The sequence below is a fragment of the Zootermopsis nevadensis genome, unplaced genomic scaffold (genome assembly GCF_977971745.1).
Source record: "Zootermopsis nevadensis isolate Lab colony 2312 unplaced genomic scaffold, Znev_1.0 Znev_ptg000022l, whole genome shotgun sequence".
In the NCBI taxonomy this organism is placed as follows: domain Eukaryota; kingdom Metazoa; phylum Arthropoda; class Insecta; order Blattodea; family Termopsidae; genus Zootermopsis; species Zootermopsis nevadensis.
This window is the reverse complement of record NW_028259154.1, coordinates 18,964,415-18,982,895: the sequence shown is the minus strand read 5'-3', so window position 1 is coordinate 18,982,895 and position 18,481 is coordinate 18,964,415. Positions and strand designations below refer to the sequence as shown.

Here is an 18,481-nt window from a genome sequence, read left to right as displayed (position 1 = left end):
GTCCTTGGGCCACTCACCGGAGACGTATATCTTCTTAACGAGTCTAGTAAGAACCTTCACTCCTTTCTCTCCAAGTTCTTTCAATAAGTCCGATGGGATTTCATCATCTCCCGTAGCTTTTCTTCTTCTCATATTCTTTATGGCCCTCTCTACCTCGCTCTTCAGTATCTCTGGACCTTTGTCGACCTCCTCTACTTCTTCTTCCGGTTCCAATTCCATCTCCATCTCATCCGGTCGATTGGCCTTGTCATAGAGCTCTTCAATATAATTTTCCCATACAGTTTTAACTAAATTCTGGTCACTGACTATCTTTCCTGTTGGGTCTTCTATTTCCTGTGTTCGAATTCCGTTGTTCTCTTTCCATCCTTGTTGTTTCGCCTTTGCATACATCATATCGTATCTACCAATTCTCTGGAGTGGCATTATCTCATCACATACTCCGTTGATGTAATCTTCTCTTGCCTTGTCTGTTTCTCTTCTCAGTTCGTTGTTCAATCTTCGATATTTCTGTCTTCCCTCTTCACTGTTGATATTCTTCCATCTCCTCCTCTCATCCATCTTATCGAGCATAGCCTGTGTAATCCATGTCTTCCTTGGTATCCTTTTCACGCTACCAACCTTTTCTTCTAGTGCCACTGTTAGGCACTTCTTGATATTCGTCCATTCCTCTTCAACACTTTCGCCTTCACTTTCACTTAATTTTCCTTCCAATAATGGGAAGGATACAAATCTGGTCATGGCCTACTTAAACGTACTATCCAGCAAGTCTCCTGGAGGACTGAAAATACCTACCAATAAAACCCAGTCAGTATTCACATCCAGGATTCAAACCGCGAATCTCCACGATCAATGTCTGAATCATAACCATTACGCCAGCCCGCTGGGTTATAGAGTCTTTACATGTCTTTTTTCGATCAACAGGTCCACTACCACAATCCCCCCCCCCCCAACCTCCTGCAACCCCAGGTGGAAGCTAACAATATTATTAATGGCTTCCGTGGTCCAGTTGGGAAATATCACGGGTCCCATGTTTAGGTAAATTTACATCGACAGTGTGACTCCAGATGCCTTCAGCGTTCAAGCACTTAGCTCTTTTGGATTAGACTTACAAGATGACAAGAAGAATCAGCTTTTAAATACAGTTTAAAAAAGGGGCGCTGACACCAGTTGGTCACGTTTCAGTGAGCGGAGTTGATGGTCAAAGAGCTACACATCCAAATGAAATTATGCTCTTCGAAACGCCACATCTCTGCCCGATAAGAAAGAACTTCCAACACCGTAAAAAATCAGGAAGTAAAAATGGGATATAAATTCACAAAGAACATTACTAAAGTTCAAAATGCTCCGTACTTTATAGACCTCGAAGTAAACTCAACTTCTCTCTCCAGTTAAAAGTTGCAGAACTAAGTACTCTTCACCACATATTATTAGGAAGATCAAGTCAAGGACGATGAGACGGGCGCACGCATGGGGAGAAAGAAATGTGTATAATATTTTGGGTGAGAAGTCTGAATGGAAGACATAATTCGATGACCTTGGCGTAGAGGGGAGGAAAATGTTAACATTTTTTTTTCGGGAATAAGGCTGGAGGGTAAGGACTGAATTCATCTGATTCCGGATAAGAAACAGTAGCGGGCTCTTCTGGACATGGCAACGAACTTTCGGGTTCCACAAATGAATAAGAATTTATTGACTAGCTGATCGTACTTTTAGCTTCTCAAGAAAGCCTCTGCTCCATGGGGTCAGTTAGAACATTGCATATGAAATTAAAAAAATATATATAACCAAAGCAAGCGTAGGCGAAAACCGGTGCTTAATTACACGTATAAAGTTGTGGAGGTACAGTCTCTCGCATTTACCTCGCCACTGTTCTTTCAAATGCTATGTGCAGCCTACATCACACGTACTTTTGGTCGAAAACTACGAAATAACATCGTCCTACTGAAATTCATTCTGAGCTGGAAGGAATACGAAACATTTCGGCTTTCACGGATTAAGACCTCTGGTCTGCTGCAATTCATAAATTAATTCTGAAGCTATAATATGACTACGGAACATTTAGTAGGTCTCCTGTGCGAGTATAACGAATCGCAAGGCCTCTGCACACACATAACAGCCCAACACAGAATGCAGACATCCCATCAATGCTCTGGCAAGGATTCAAACCCATGACAGGTCCTAAACCAAACGGGCTTCAGTCCCCGTGACCACATAAATTAAATAACTGAAGCAAATGGTATATAATCATCCACCCTCCACTACTAGGTCCAGGCCTGTTACATCATAGTTAACTACTTAATAGTCTTCCTACACTGAGTTCAATCTAGCTGTGCAGGTGGATGACGTCATATGTTCGGAGAAGTTAACAGAATGGGTAAGATGCTATGTAAAGTAGCATCTTTCTAAGCTTTATGTACTGTATCGGGAAAATGCTGTGTTACACACATTGACGAACTAACGACACCGTTTTAAAGTTGCAACGAAATTAAATTCATCGTTAGGCCATTAAGAATGCACATGGCGGTTTGTTTATAAACTTGCAACAGTCGCAAGACGCACAACTAGTGTGAGACGGGTGTACGACTCTCTCAAATTGTGAGAGTCTGTTATCGATTCTCTTACGGTGAGTTAATCGATCTTTCCTTTGTAAATTCTTCCATTTACAAACAAATATTTGATGCCTTCCGTGTTTCTTAATTTTACAATCGGTAAAATGGTTGGATACTGCTGGAGCTCAGGCGTTCGATTCCTTGCATAGACAGTTGCCTCCACGTTCAAAACCCCTTGAGTACCACCCAGTTTCCTAACCAGTGGGTAACGAGAGGGTCCTTACCAGCTGGGGAGAGAAGTTGACTACTCCCATACGTCTTAACGGTATGATATTTAAGCATAGGGATGGAAAATTTTACCTTATATTCTTATTAAAACACAAGTTCTGCAGACTGTGATATGACATACAGTTTGCTAATTGCCCCGACTTAAATCACAAATAATAAATACGTAACACGGAGAAGAGAACCTAAAAGTCAGAATTCCCATGAATGCGGAACAGCGCCATCAATACAGACACGCAGTGCAATGATCATCTTACGTAACTCTTGGTGCAGCAGTAACTGGAGCCTGAACCCAGGACTCCGGAACGCAATATCACTTCGCTCTCCCACGCTACAAAAAAAAAGGTCTCATAGATACAAGAAAAGTTGCTGGAAAGAGAGAACATTATGAGCAGCTTCGTAATTTGTACTCTGCACAAAACAGTTTAGGGTGCTCAAACATAGAATGAGATGGGTGGGGTACGTGAACGCATTGGACAACTACATATGAAGAAATGGACTACCGTATTTCTCTTCACCGCGTACACCGAGCATGAAGACCTGGTCCACACAGCCTCCTTCCTAACCAGTGGGCTTTTCCTATCGACAGTCAAAGCAGTCGGAGAGTACGCTGACCCATTCACCATCATATACTACAGAGGTCAAGAATGAGTGGAGCCTTTCTCCTCCCCTCCGTTTTAAAGTCGTGATGCCTTGGTTACGGTGGTAATTCTGTATTTTATAATGATGAAACAACAGCAAATCAAATACGAACTTGTGCGTGGGATTCATTATAAGCTCATTCACCCTTCATAACCCACTGGTAACTATATGTACCACCTGGTATAACAAACAGTAACTCTTAATTAAGTATTCACGGGTTCCGTATTACTCTAAATGTAAACAGGAATTATTTCCTTAAATAACACTGACCTCTTAATCTTTCTAATGGAGACGCGCCGAATTTTCTTAGAGGTGCGGGCTGCATTCATAATTAAACGATTTTCACAACTCCAAGAATGTCGAGTCTCTACGCCTGTCAATCTTTGAAACTACATGTTAATTTATTTCCTCATTTATTTTACTGCAACAGGAAGTGATACAAGTCTTGTTCAACTTTTAAAAGACAGAAGTTTCTTACCCTATGTATCCGCAGAACTGGGAATATGATATAACTTTCCCATTGCACCAACGATTAGGTCTTCTCCAGTGGTATTCGACCTTTTTTGTTCGCGTACCCCCAGATATAATTTCTCTTCAACTTTGTACCCCCAAAGTTGTTGGTGTATAATTCAAGTTATACATAGTATATAATCTACATCTAAAATAAATTAAATTAATTACATCACTGATTATTCAGTGTTTATCATATAAAAAAATTAAATTTCACGTACCCCTTAAGATGTCTTCGCGTACCCCCGGGGGTTCGCGTACCCCAGGTTGAATACCACTGTTCTAGACGGTTTGAGGAAAATCAAGAAAATCCTGAGTCATGATAGCCGGTCTCCAAGCCGAGATTCGAAGGCGGAACCCGTCGAGTACAGAGCAGGCGTGCTAACCGCTGAATCGCGAAGTGCGAACGAAATCTAAAATAGAAGCAGGCTGTGTGAACCGGAGTGACGCAAGATCGGATCCCTGACGGGGTTTAACTTCCGGGTTCTACCAGCACAGAGTTATTTTGTTAAATAAATAACTTTATATATGAAGCATGACATGTTTTCTCGCACAGAGTCGAACGACAGGTGGCAGGAAGGTACAGCATTCTGGACGAGAATGTTTCTTCCCTTTCCTTTCTACCTGCTTCAAAGAGATTCTTTTCCTGCGACTGATAAGTAATAGGGTCTATAGCATTCAAAGGAAGACGGGGAATACCACAAAGGAACAGATCAGACCAAAGGTACTTATCGAAATGTCAGAAAGTTTACCTATAGTTGTATACGGGTGTGAAACTTGGTCTCTTCAATAAAGAGAATGTACACATTCAGGATCTGACAGAACAAAGAAATGAGAATATGGAGATATGCGACAGGGTGGTTGAAGAAAAGAGCACAATGATGAGCTTTGTAATTTCAACTCTTCACCAACATTATAACGATGATCAATGCTAGGAGAGCAACACGAATACGGCATAAGTGAAAAGCAATTTTAACCAAGGAACCAAACGGAGTGCGTAGATGGGATGGTAGCCAAACACGAAAATGGATAAAAAGGAAATGGAATATAAATGCGTGGACTCAACTGGCTACGTGATAGCCCCTTGGTAGACACAGAGTATGCCACCTGTAGACCTACGTATATGGAACATATACTCCCGCGCCTTAACACTTCGGCAATATGTGCAGCATTCATACAAAGCTGTTAACTCGACACACAAGAACGTGTTTCTTGTTGGAAATTCTTCGTGGGCTCCTGAGAAGGGGTTTCACAGCTTCGGTCAACAGATCGGCTGCAGTAGGATATCCATGCGAGGGGTTACTATATCATAACATCCTCTACCTGACAGCACAGTATTTTCGGGGGTTGTTACATCGGGGTCAAGGTAATTGGTTATCATCGCCCACTCTAGCCGGGCGTCTCGCGAACATTGCAAGTTTATAAAGAAATGCACCTAGGTGAAAACACTCGTGCCGATGTAAAAACTAAAAAGCATAAAGCAATTAAATTATTCGTTGCAGAATTCAAAGCATGTTGTTCGTTCCTGTTAGCATGCTGCAATGTTTTTACACGGTACGCACATCACGGAAATAAAGTACTTAAGTGATACGTGGCAAAATACATTTCTGATTATGATCCACAACTTTCATTTAAAGCATTTTTAAAGTAATTTGCACACAATGAAATACATTGAAAAATAAGTTTTTGTTCGTGCGTGTATTCATTCGATTTGTCAAAAACAAAATTAATGACTCCATGCCTATGCAATGTATAGCTAGGGTAAATAAAGGCTGTGCAGCCAGAACGTCTTCACCGTTTTTTGTCATAAACATTATCTTTTAAACAACAGATTCATACCAACATTAAATTAATATCACGCCCCATAAGGCATGCAAACTGATTTGGAACTGCGTGTACTCTATTAAAATATGAGGAACATCTTTCCAAGTCGTCTTTATCAACGACGTATTCATATTATCGATTCACGAAATGGGGAATCCCACAGCCCAGTCGCGTCAACACGAGTCGTGACCAACGTTGTTGATAAAACAAACAAAACTGAGATTAAGTGAATTCGTGTCAAGAGAAACACGCGTTAATGTGACTGGGTGCACGCACAAACTGCATACAAGAGCCTCGTGCTAGTTATATATTGCCTGAAAAACGCCACTCAGCAAGTGTAATACAACATGACAATGTCAACTGCATTGTCCTGTTACTTTTGTCAGGATGTGCTTGAAAGACCACAGCTTCTCACGGTAACAAGAATAAAGTCGGGCCCTGATGACTGAGGCAGCAAGTACCTCTCAGTCGCTCAATGTCTAGCTGACTACATAGCTCAACATCCCAGAAATCAACAGTGTACTTTGATCATCGGCAATAAACACGTCTCAATACAGGTTCTGTACGTGCTTCATAAAGACGCAACGCGTGAGAATAATTTCATGGTGCAATTTAAATTCATACCACTGACCGGCAGCGTCTTACAGCACATTACTTTCAAGACACGTAGGCCTTGTGGAAAAAGTTTGGACATCCCTGACAATTCCATCGATGCAAAGCTGATGTGCATGTTTTGTGTATGTAATATTCAGACAAACTAGTTTCTTCTCATTTTTACGAACACGTGTCGCGTTTGACATTATCCTCCAAGTGCGAAGCGGTCGGTGGATGCAAGTTCCTTAATGCTTACGTCACCGGAATATACGTTTGTTGCTGGTTACGTTAAGAAACGAATGAGAAACCTTTGAATCTCCTAACCCTTTTAAACACAGTGTAAATATATGTACCACCTGCTTTTGGAATGAACAATCTGCATGTTTATGTTGTCTGTATTTCTTTTGAAGTTTTCGATAATTTTTAATCAGTTACGGTAATTTAACTAGAAGTCCTAAAACAGTGTTTTCCTGAATTCGATTACTCCCGCAAATTTAAGCGCTCCGCTTGTTCTGATTGCCAAGCCATGTCAGGTTCAGCCCACACAAATTATAAAATTACCAGAAATGTACTTTCAATACTTATATCAACTTTAGAACAATCCCCTGCTCGGGCTTTATTACCCTTAATGACTATGTTGCAATTAAAACTGTCCAGCAACGGTAACAGCTGCAAACAGTTTGTGCAAATCAATACACGATTCGTATAAATGTAACCAATGTACATCACACTAACAAAAAATACACTGACGTATGACTCTTACCTTTACAAGACTATGTTATCCAATTGAAGACAATTTTTAACTTTCAGAAACCAGAAATTATCCATGGAATATTGTCACGTTGAAATGTGCAATCACCGGTAAACAAAAAATCACTTTCAAGTTTCAATTTGAATACGAAAGTTTACTTCCAAAGGCTTGTTCTCAAAAACCACCTGGCACTTCATCGATGAATACAATGTATCCACACACTGCACTACTATAATACCCGTGTAGCAAGTTCAGTGAAACTGAAAATCCAACTGCAGGTGATTGTCACAATTCAATAACTTATGATTCGCAGATGCTAGAATATTTTCGTATATCATGCACGGATATCTGGCTCGATCCCTCACACCGACCCTCTGTATCGTGGCCCGCGTAATAATGGCAGGTAATCACCATACCAACATAACCGCATGTGCGACTCTAGGTAACAGCAGAAAAAGCGTAACAAACCAGAAACGTCCTGCAACACAACCACATAAACACACACACCTTCTCACACACCGCTAATATCCGACGCCTGTTATACAGCACTCGCATCTACCGAACATTCGGTACGAATGTGCGAAGGAAATGTTGTGTGATAACACAAACAGCTGAGACAGCACAAAGTTACCGATAGTTCACAAATCCGCCGCTACACAGTGGCACCTTGCTAACATTCGGCGCTAGTATAGTTATCTCCTACAACCGTAGCGGCAGCTTCCCCCCCCCTCCCTGTCTGCTGCCCCTCTTTCCCCACCACCCTCATCACGACTTTTTATTCCACTCCCCTCCCCACCTCTCTCTCTTTCCACCTCATCCCGCTTTTTGACGGATATCCGTCTCCCCTCTCGCCCCTCAGCCATCACCATTCCAAACCCCCCGCGGCCGCTTCCAAGCAGGAAGCTACGCTCCTACATAATAGCACCGTACAGTCCTTGACAAAACTAATTAACCTCACTGTTGTCAATATCACGATCAATACGTCAGAAGAGAAGGGATTTAGTGTTGCATAGTGAATGTCCACATGCTCCTCGCTTACACACCCCCGACAGCAGAAGGTGCTCGTTGAACACGTAATTTCTGAACCAGGAGGTAAACTTAATCGCAAAAGGACGTTTCTGCCCCGACTTTGGAACTTTGGTTGTGAGCGGGGCAAAAAATTTGTTACAATTCAGAATTCCTACAGAGCTTCCCTGAGGCCTGTACAGGCGTTTGGATCCAAGATCCGTAAATACCAGTGGAAGAAGAATACGAAGAAGCTGTCATTCTTTATCCACCCCCACCCTGGGGATGGCTGAGATGGTAGGGAAACGTTTTTAAACAAGACTCAGTAATAAAAGAAAAATTAGCACTCAAGAAGGGCAACATTTGTTGTCAGCATCATCAGTATAGAAAGGCTGGCCTACTTTCATTTTCGTACTAAATTAATTTTTATTATAAATTGTTATGATATCCTCCTCACAGTGAAACGAAATCTTAGATACAACACTGCTCTTAAAGTAAAGTTTCTAAATCTTTTTCAATGTATTCCTAGATCTCAGAGTTACACTTCATGCAGGTACACCCTTTCAATGGGGTCTTATTCATCTCAAATTACGCGTAATCTTTTGTTGCATAAACGACAAAATAGACTTACAAAGTTTAACACCACCAGCAACAAATTCATACTTCTGAAACGTCGGTAAACTTCTGCCAGCACGGTGCTACTCGTCGCTGTGAGAAACTCAAATCTTGGAAAGTCTTTTACTGCTCTTGATCTTAAATCAGTTCAATATTAACTGACCCCAGTTAAAAATATTAAAGTCCGTCTCCATCCTGATCTTGCAAGTGGCTAATTACCAAAAGGGGTGCAATACAAAATAAACTTGGTAAACTAAAATGTAAAAAAAAAAGTTTGTGTTCAAAATTACGTAAAAGTGACAGTGGAACCACGGTTCCGGAGAATTTGACGTAAATACGTCTATACGGAAAGGAAGTTTATATATTGGCTTTATTCTAAATATTTCCTTTATACCCGCTTTACAATTGAGATAAATTTGTTTAAGACTTTGCTTTTTTAACTTGAATTAATTACGCTTAAGATGGGTCTGTGGTAGCTGAATGTAATGTAATGTAAGGTAAGGTTATGTAAGGTAATGTAGTGTATTATTATTATTAATGTTTAGTGTTCTGTCTGACGACAGGTCCATATGAACAGGATCCTTCCATCCTTTTCTCGGACTGGGACCTGTTCATATACGTTCTTGGCAGATGATCCAGAAGTGGTTTGCCATTGCCTTCTTCTGTGTGTGAATGGAGTAATTGTTGGGATGCCACGGAGAAACCGGGGAAGCCCCCGGAGGAAAACTCGGTAATGCCTATACCACGGCCTTGCCCAACATAAGTTATAAATTCGGGCACCGCCGGGAATCGAACCCGAGACCCCAGGATTACAAGGCCAGCGTTCTAACCGCTAGACCACCGTGGCGGTAAGGTAAGGTAAGGTAAGGTAAGGTAAGGTAAGGTAAGGTAAGGTAAGGTAAGGTAATGAAATGTTTTATAGGTAACAACAATGCCGAGTAAACAGATGACGTTTCCAAGGTAACATAACAATGCAGTTACACTTTCTGCCGAATGACACTGACCCTAAAATATAGACGTATTTACGTCAAAACATTAAAAGCAGAGTGATGCAAGAGTCCGTATACACTCACACGCCCTAAATGTGACGTAGGTGACTTGTGCGTGTGATGTGACTTATCGTCTTGGCCTTACTGCCTTACCTGAAGTAGTTGTGCCGTATCCCTAAACATGTTCACCAACGGAAATATATTTGAGTTCTTACATGTGCACAGGGCGTTTCAACCACCCCCTTCCTTATTTATAGTTCATGCCATAAAGCGTATTTTATTTCTCGCAGACAACGCAACATCCTAACGAAAGACAGTGCTAGTCACCTTTCAATATAAAATACTGTTCTGAATTTCTGTTCGCCACCAATCAAGCTCTTCTCTCCTCACGTAAGCAGGTGACCGCATCCTCCAAGACGTTATATTTTAATCAAGCTGCCAACTAGGTACATCTATTACCGCAAGCGTTAAGATCAGTTATTTGACTGTGTTCAAGTATGCAGCTGACTCGTACTTTTTTTTTCAATATTCCTATCTGTGCAGAGGCTATATTAGCATGGAATTGAACGGTGAGTCCGGAGGATCTGGAAGGAAACCGTTATGACCTATTCAAAGGGACTATCTGCGTAGGTCTATCTAGATTCCTCGTTTTATACTTTCCTTATTTTCCTATCGCCGTAAAATGTTTTTTCAAATAGAAACACAGATAAGAAAAAGAATTAAGAAATTTCAAGGCAATTTTCCTCCTTACAGAGCACTGCGGCCTTTTAAATCGTAATGTCTGCCGCTTCTTACGTAGCTCAGTATTTTCATAGCAATATACAAAATTCTCTTATACGATCTATTCATAACCTATTAATTCTCCCTACCTAGTGCAGGACATACTCATTAGATAGGCCTACTATAAATATTTAGGCCACCGATATTCCTTACCCGACGCCTCGCTTTTCTGTCCTTTTCATTTTTTCGTACCAGTAAGAAAATATAGAAATCTCATGTTGACACCTTGCAATCTCTGCGCGCTTATCTTTTGTTATCTTAATCCACGTCTGGCTACCAAATTCCACGTCAATTCGGTATTATTGTTTGTGTTTTATAAAATTGCACTGTGCCACTTGCATATTTAATTTTTTTTCCAACTAAATGCTCTATCCTCTGGAAATTACGCACGCCAACTAGATAATTACCAACACCGTAACAATAAGAACACGCCCATGTGACCAAGATATTTCGCTCCGGCAGTTCTAAGACATAAATAATTACATTTTGTTACACATTTCAATTCAGCTTCACAAGGGCTCTGTTCAATGAAATTAGTTACCCAGTTTGATTAGTTTGGTATTAAGATTAAAATTTCATTGCATGAGGAAGTACAATGTGGATTTAGAGAATGTATGGCTTTCATAAATCCGTGAAATGAGATAAAGTACAGTTCGAAAACAGTTGCTTCTAATCCGTTAACTACACGGTAAAACATACAGTCCATAAGTAGCAAATCACATGGCGCTTAGTTCTGAGAAGCTGCAGAGAACGTAGAGGAATTGCTTACGAACGCCACTATTTGCATGTCGAGCGTTAATTTTAATTGCATGTGTAATATTGGAGTTGCTGCACCAGAATGCAAGGTGCCTAAGAAGCGAGAAAAGCTTTGTGTCATTGTAATTTGTCTCACGATCCAAAGCTCACACCAAGATAAAAGGCAACTACTACTACCATGTTACTCAGACGTTTCGGAAGGCGGACACTTAGGAGACTAAGTAGAAAATGGATGGATAATTTGTTATAATAACAATGTCTCAGAGCAGACCCCTTCAAAAGTTAATATTTGCGCAGATGGGGTATTACAGTGTTCACTGCAGCCTGACACTAAATGAATCCATTCGACATTTATACGTTCGATTTCTTTACGATCAAATTTTAATATCATCCTTCCCTCTATAAGCTTACCTAGACATACGTCTCCCAATTTGTGTCTTCCCTTCAACTGTTCCGACTAGAATTCTGTGCCGGTAATTTTTCAATTTACTATGTCCTCAAATATGCTACAAGGCCCACCCATCTCATATCAGTTGATTTTTTCGCTCAAATATTATGCGGTAAAGAGTATAAATTATGAATTTTCTCATTTGCAATTTCTTCCATTCTACTTTTACTTCCAATCAGGTACAATTAATTAGGGCCTTTCCTCAAAACCCTGTTCTAAAACATTTTATATTTATGTTGTTCCCTTGTAGTGAGAGCTTACGTTTCACATCTATACAGAACAATTATTTTTTATATTTTAGTATCTGGAATGTGAAATGAAAGCAGGAATACTGAACTTAATGTTAGGCCTAGTAAGCATTTCCCGAATTTAACCTGATCTTACTCTTTTCTTTAACGTAATTATAATATTAACTTATAATTACAATATTCATTTCTTTACCTTTTCATTCTATTATAGTACAGTAAGCTCAGTTAGTCAAGAAATGCACGCCTTTTACGGAAACCGAAAGTTTATTACCATGTTCACAAAAGGAACGACAAAAAATATGAGTAGGGATTTTTCGTTAGTTCTCTTTCTCACATCAAAATGTTTCAGATTTATTTTCATCTTTACATGCTAAAAGAATGTCTCCTCCCTCTTGGTTTAAACTGAGAGTGTGTTTTGGAATATGTGTCCCGAAATCTGTCCGGTGTCCAATCAATCGTTTCTTGCAGTTCGACGTTTTTAACTGAAAATATCTGTAATTCGTTTCCAATGTATTCATGAATTATCTTGTCAAGATTGGAACAAAGACGTAGTACGTCATGAAACAGAATCACATCACTTTTCTATCCCAAAAAGTGGAAGGGGGGCTTCTCGTCCGCTAGCAAGACAATATTTTTAGACTTATACCCTTTCTTTCATCCACAAAATATTGGAAGTTCTTAAATAATGGTTCTGTCTTCTACGAACAACTTTCGGCCCACGTTAAGGAACTGTAATTCCCGGGTCGCTGGCCGCTGTTGCTGGTAAGAAAGGTGATAACTGTCATCAAGACCAGGGATTTATGCTCGAGGTACTTGGTAACTGAGAATACGATATTACTGCAAAGTTTCTTGTGAGGAAGTCAATACGATGGACTGTCGCTTGCTGCTGGGAAACTTGCATTATCTTGTGTGTACTGTACCAGCATTACCTCCGCCATCATCACATCGGAAGTGAGCAGTGAGCTATTTATGAAGATGACGCACAGCATATCAAAAGAAAAAGAAGAGGAAGAGGTGGGGAAATATGCGAGGAGAGAGAGAGGAAGCGAATATCCTATTATTACATTTCGTACAAGTGAAGAAAACAAGCTGAAACCCATTTCACAGAAACAACCGGATACTTTAGTCAGCATCTGGAAATTTTGCTTTAGTTTGTCAGAGATCAAAGGAGAAAAAACGCTGTATGACATTTCTAACGGACGAATCGACGTATCCATACCAACAACATCGACAACAACAACATCAATAATAATAATAATAATAATAACAATAACGGGCGAACACGACATCAGGGAACTGCAGAAGACCGCCATTTTGGGATCTTCATACATCATCCGAAAGACGCTGGCATAAAATAAAATTATATAATAAATGTGGCACTTGCTAAAAACAATATGGATCCCGGAAATAGCTGCTGCCCTATGTACCTTAGGGACAAGGTCTGTCTCGGGTACATGGGAGTACGTACCCCATAAAATGGTGAATAGATGGGATATAATAATAGTTCATATGGGTAGTGAAGATAGAAATTTTTGGAGGGATCGCATATTTTATACATCAATGCCCATAACATCCCAACGAATTAGCTGTCTCTATGGACGAGAACGACGGCTCATCACCGTATTCTCGAAAAGTCCAACAAGTCTTATGTCCTGTTTAATTTTACGGCGAGAGCTTATTAGCCCAAGTCCTTGCAGCGTGCCTACGACTGCTTGCTTATTCGATATATTCACAGCTACCCTCCAAATACCCCTGCATTCGCATACAACCTGGGAACTCGCCATGGGCCATGCAATGGTAAAGCATTGAAACCTTAGCAAACAATTAACTTAGCTTGAATTTGTGATAATGCATCAGGAACAGCAGCATCAACGGTCTAAATTCAACTAGCAATAACCCGAGCTATCCTGACTCAATTTCGAACTTTTTCTCCCAAATCTAATCTGAAAGTTTTTTTACCATCAGCATCTTTTTCTTCTGTCTGTGCACCGCGTATGACGAACTAATAAGAAGGCGATTGTCTTATGCATTGTGACGCCGTGCACTGTTGTAGGTGGTTATCAACGTTCCGGAGGAAATGAATTGCTTTATATTGCGATCTTTGAAGATTAACAAAGAAAATTATATCTATCAATACTTTTGGGACTGTAGATTCCAAACACAAACAATTCTTCCGCAGAAGAAAACTCTCATTTACATATATTACAAGTGGCTACTGTCTTTAAGATTCAATTGTTGTTGTCCCTGAAGCCCGGAGGATAACGGAAATATAATTATTGAAAACAGCGAAATAAAAATGTTCTTCCTTCAATAACATTATTATATTTAATATATTATAAATATATTAAAAGTTTAAACACAACAAAGAATAAAGAGTGGAAAGTACCCTACATAAGAAATCAAAAACAAAAAAGACAACAAAACATAAAAAATGTCTCAGCAAACTTCATCCGAAACGTTGATATCTACCCAGAAGTCCATACGGCGGTTCAACCCAAAAGACCAACATCAACGTCTTCATTCTTATTGACCTCTATACTAGATACAGGTGAATGGTCAGCTTCGCCCTGTATGCACTGTGTAGGAAGCCGGGTTCCCCTTCTCTAGTGGCTCTGGGCTTGGTGGTAAGTAAAACGTTCGAACATTTGTATCTGGAATCGAACCCCCGTCGTCTAGTTGGTCTAGTCAACAGACCATTATTTACTAATCTTCTATTCGGGAACCATAAAAATAAAAATTTGACGCAAGAATATCTCAATGAAAAACCATTCAGCTAACGAATACTTGTTGAAGATTAGTTATACACATATCTTTTATCCCCCTGTTACCTGCTTTATGAAACTTTCAAAAGAGAGTTAAGGCATTGGAAACAAAAGCAGCTCAAGACGGAGTAGTTTTAAAAGAAGAACTTGCAGTTTAACTAGCTCACGACACTGCATTAATAATTTACACACAAAATCTAGCAGGTTTCGTCTTGAGGGTAAGAAAACTCTCTCCAGTTTTAGTAACGTCATATCGTCTATTATGATCTTAAACACGAGGTGCAGTCCAAATAGACTTCAAGAACATCTTTATCATAAGACGACAGATAAGACAACAGATAAGTTAGTTACTTTGCTTTGCAAATGATGAAATGCCGCAAAACAGAGAGATAAGGATAAGCAGTGGTGACAAAGTCAGTACAGTCAGACCTAACGGACCGGAAGCCTGCAATTCGATTCCCGGAACGGGTGTGGATTTCTCTTTCTACCACTTCCAGAAGGGCTCTGAGGACCACTCAGCTATCAGGAGAGTGACGTGAATGAGTCGTTGTACTTACATGCTGAAATATTTCCTGCATTGTATGGAGGATAGGATTTCTCATTTTCTAGGAACAAATTGTTTTATTATTTCAGTCCCAATGGAGTAAGAATGTACAACTCCGTTACACATGTTCATAGTTACTTTGGATACAGTAAATCAGAGTCAGTATAATCCTTAAATTAAGTCTGCATATAACAGGTATAATATAAGCCGTGTATGAGTCTGTGCCTGTGATCAAACTGAACTGATTTATATCAATTTTAGCACCAACAACAACTATGTTTCTTTCTCGAATATAAGAAACATGAAGAAGTACACAAATATGAAACGTGCTTAGTCTTACGTAATAAATAAAGTTGATGTTATGACGTGGTTTCAACTCACCAAAGGTTTTACCAATTCCTCTCATCGACAAGACCTGAAACAAAACACAAATTAAATGAAACTTCGAGGAACATTTCGAGTCTGAAATATACATACATGCATGCATGTACACAGTATTATTATTATTATTATTATTATTATTATTATTATTTATTATTTAGTGTTCTGTCTGACGACAGGTCCATATGAACAGGATCCTTCCATCCTTTCCTCGGACTGGACCTGTTCATATACGTTCTTGGCAGATGATCCAGAAGTGGTTTGCCATTGCCTTCTTCTGTGTGTGAATGGGATGCCACGGAGAAACCGGGGAAGCCCCCGGAGGAAAACTCCGTGTTGCCTAGACCACGGCCTTGCCCAACACAAGTTATAAATTCGGGCACCGCTAGACCACCGTGGCTCTATGTACACATTAAGAATCATAAACAAACAATGTTCGCGATACATTTGCAGTAATTATAAACACGTGCTCAAATACACTATACTGCCTGATAGAACCTTATAAATAATTTTAAGTTTTAAGTTCCACTATCACGTTCATGCTGGCAGGATTTCATTTCCTGACAACACACATTAGCTTGTTATACGCGCTTCGTGTGTCTGTATGTCGATTTTTATAAGTGAGGTGTGAGGATGTGAATCAAATTCAACTCGTTCGGAACAGGGCTCAGCGGCGGATTCTTTGTAAACACAGGCTTCTGGGTTCCATGAAATGTTGAGCAACCATAAGCTTTTCAAAGTTTCTATTACACCGACTTACTGATAGTAGAACAGGCATGTTTCCATGTGCAACACGGAATGACTTAATCAACATCTCAATTTCAAAATAAGTTGACTGTTTTGTTTACCGACGTTCAATTTTATAATGTGTTTTGCCCTATCGGAAATCGAACCTCAATCGCCCAGCCAGCAGCTTAGTTCTGCGGTTTTAAAACATCCGCATATTACGTATAATAAAAAATTGGTTGATCTTCGGTTTACGAACTTCAGTTTACTCTCTGTATTGATATAAATAGTTTTATAATATCGCTGCTTTGTTTAGGCAGTGAACCTCTAGGAACTGAAAGCGTTAACAATGATGCAACAGTGTAATTATAAATTTCGGGAAGTTACTTTAACCTCACATTCAGCTAGGAGTTCATATTTACAGGCATTCAAACGATATTTTTGATGGCGACAATTGGAACGATTTTTGAACAATTAGTCTTTCTTTTCAGCAGGATTCAATCAACATATTGAACTTTCTAAATGTGGTGGCGAGGCCTGGGTATTAATCAAAAGAGACAATGACAGTCTGGACGCAGCACAAATGAGGTTTCTTCGAAAATTACTTGGTGTCGCAACACTAGATCAGAAACTAAATACAAATGAAACATCAGACAAATATTTCAAATATTATCCACGAAACTGAAGACTGTCAAAATATCAGCTACAACACGTCCTACAGAATGAAGGAGGCAATGGAATGTAAAACACTGGGACGAGGAGATTCGCGAAGCAGGAAGAAAGGCTGGGGAGGACGACTACACCATGAATATTTAAGTACAGACAACAATTAAGCCTAATCCTACTCAGATGATGTCACGCGGGAATCTGTTGCATGAAGTAATAGGCTGGAAAATGCTTTAAAATAGGAAGTCCAAAGAAACGAACGTCAACAGTACCCTCAAGTCTTCAGTTGATCCCAAATAAACCAATGTGGGGGGGGGGGGGAGAGAGAGAGAAGAGACCTCTTTTTTAGGTAGGTTGCAAGTGGAGAAGGGTGCATCGAAGCAAGCCAGGGTGGGTGGAAAAGAATCAGGTTCCAGCCCCCCTTCCAACTCTGGTACAGCAGAGACTGGATGGCTGCTCCCAACCTTGGCCTCGCTCGGGGTCACATGAGGGGATAACACACATGGTTGCCATATCAACAGTCATGACAGCCACCTTACTTCGGAATAAGAGCAGAAAAGTTGTCTTGCATATCATCTACTGAGAGTTCTTGGGGAACTTTCGATATTCCAGTATTCTGATGTGTAGCGACATGTGGTCTGATTGAGGTTTGCCTCCATTATCAGACCCTGGTATTGGTAAACTTATGTTCTGATGATGGTGGCAGTAACGACCTCTGAAAAGTTGGTAAACTTCGATCAGACTACACGGCGCTGCAACCCAGAAGACATCTTCGCACACATTGTCGTGACAACCTCAAATCGTACATGTCAATCGATGTTTTCATCTGGGTTGTACCGCCGTGCGAACTGAATTTGAGGATTGTATTCCAATATCAAATATAATACATAAAATATGTAGCAGCACAATTTAAACTTTTAAAGCCCACTGGTAACCACATGCATCAACACGTTTAATAATATTTACTATGGATTTTGTATGTTTCTGAGAGTAAACCGCGATCATTTCATTAAACAGCACTAAGAAACTCATCTTTGTAATGGAAAGGCGTTGAAATTAATCTTTAAACATTACTTAAATAAGCTTCGTCTTCAAAAGGTCCATCAGCATATGATAGTACAACGCAGAACTAACTATCTGCGTGTCTCTGTACCACGAAAAGTCTACCCGATCTCCACAGGATATACGGAGTTCGACTACATGTGCCACCTTCTTAGCATTCCAGGAACGGATGTTAAAACATCCTTGCTTGTTCGGGTCCGAAATATTAAGCGGACTTGAAACATGATTGGGCCTAATAAAAGTGACTTAAGTGAGATGCTTTCTTTGAATTATTCATAAACGTAAGCTTAGTTTCTTTTAATTCTTTATTTGACACTGCGATTAGTCACCGTTTTTATTAGAAC

The 18,481-nt window shown here is 40.0% G+C and overlaps 1 protein-coding gene across 3 annotated transcripts in view; it reads right to left on the bottom strand.

The window, feature by feature from the left end:
• Positions 1–18,481, bottom strand: part of aop (ETS variant transcription factor anterior open) — a 142,564-nt gene that overhangs the window by 51,872 nt on the left and 72,211 nt on the right. For 2 of the 3 annotated variants that reach the window (XM_022073283.2, XM_022073282.2), the window contains exon 2: positions 15,684–15,717. The gene's annotated coding sequence lies outside the window, so the exon portion shown is untranslated. Of the gene's footprint in view, positions 1–7,167; positions 7,779–15,683; positions 15,718–18,481 lie in introns of those variants that run through there. The other variant, XM_022073280.2, reaches the window with a different exon arrangement.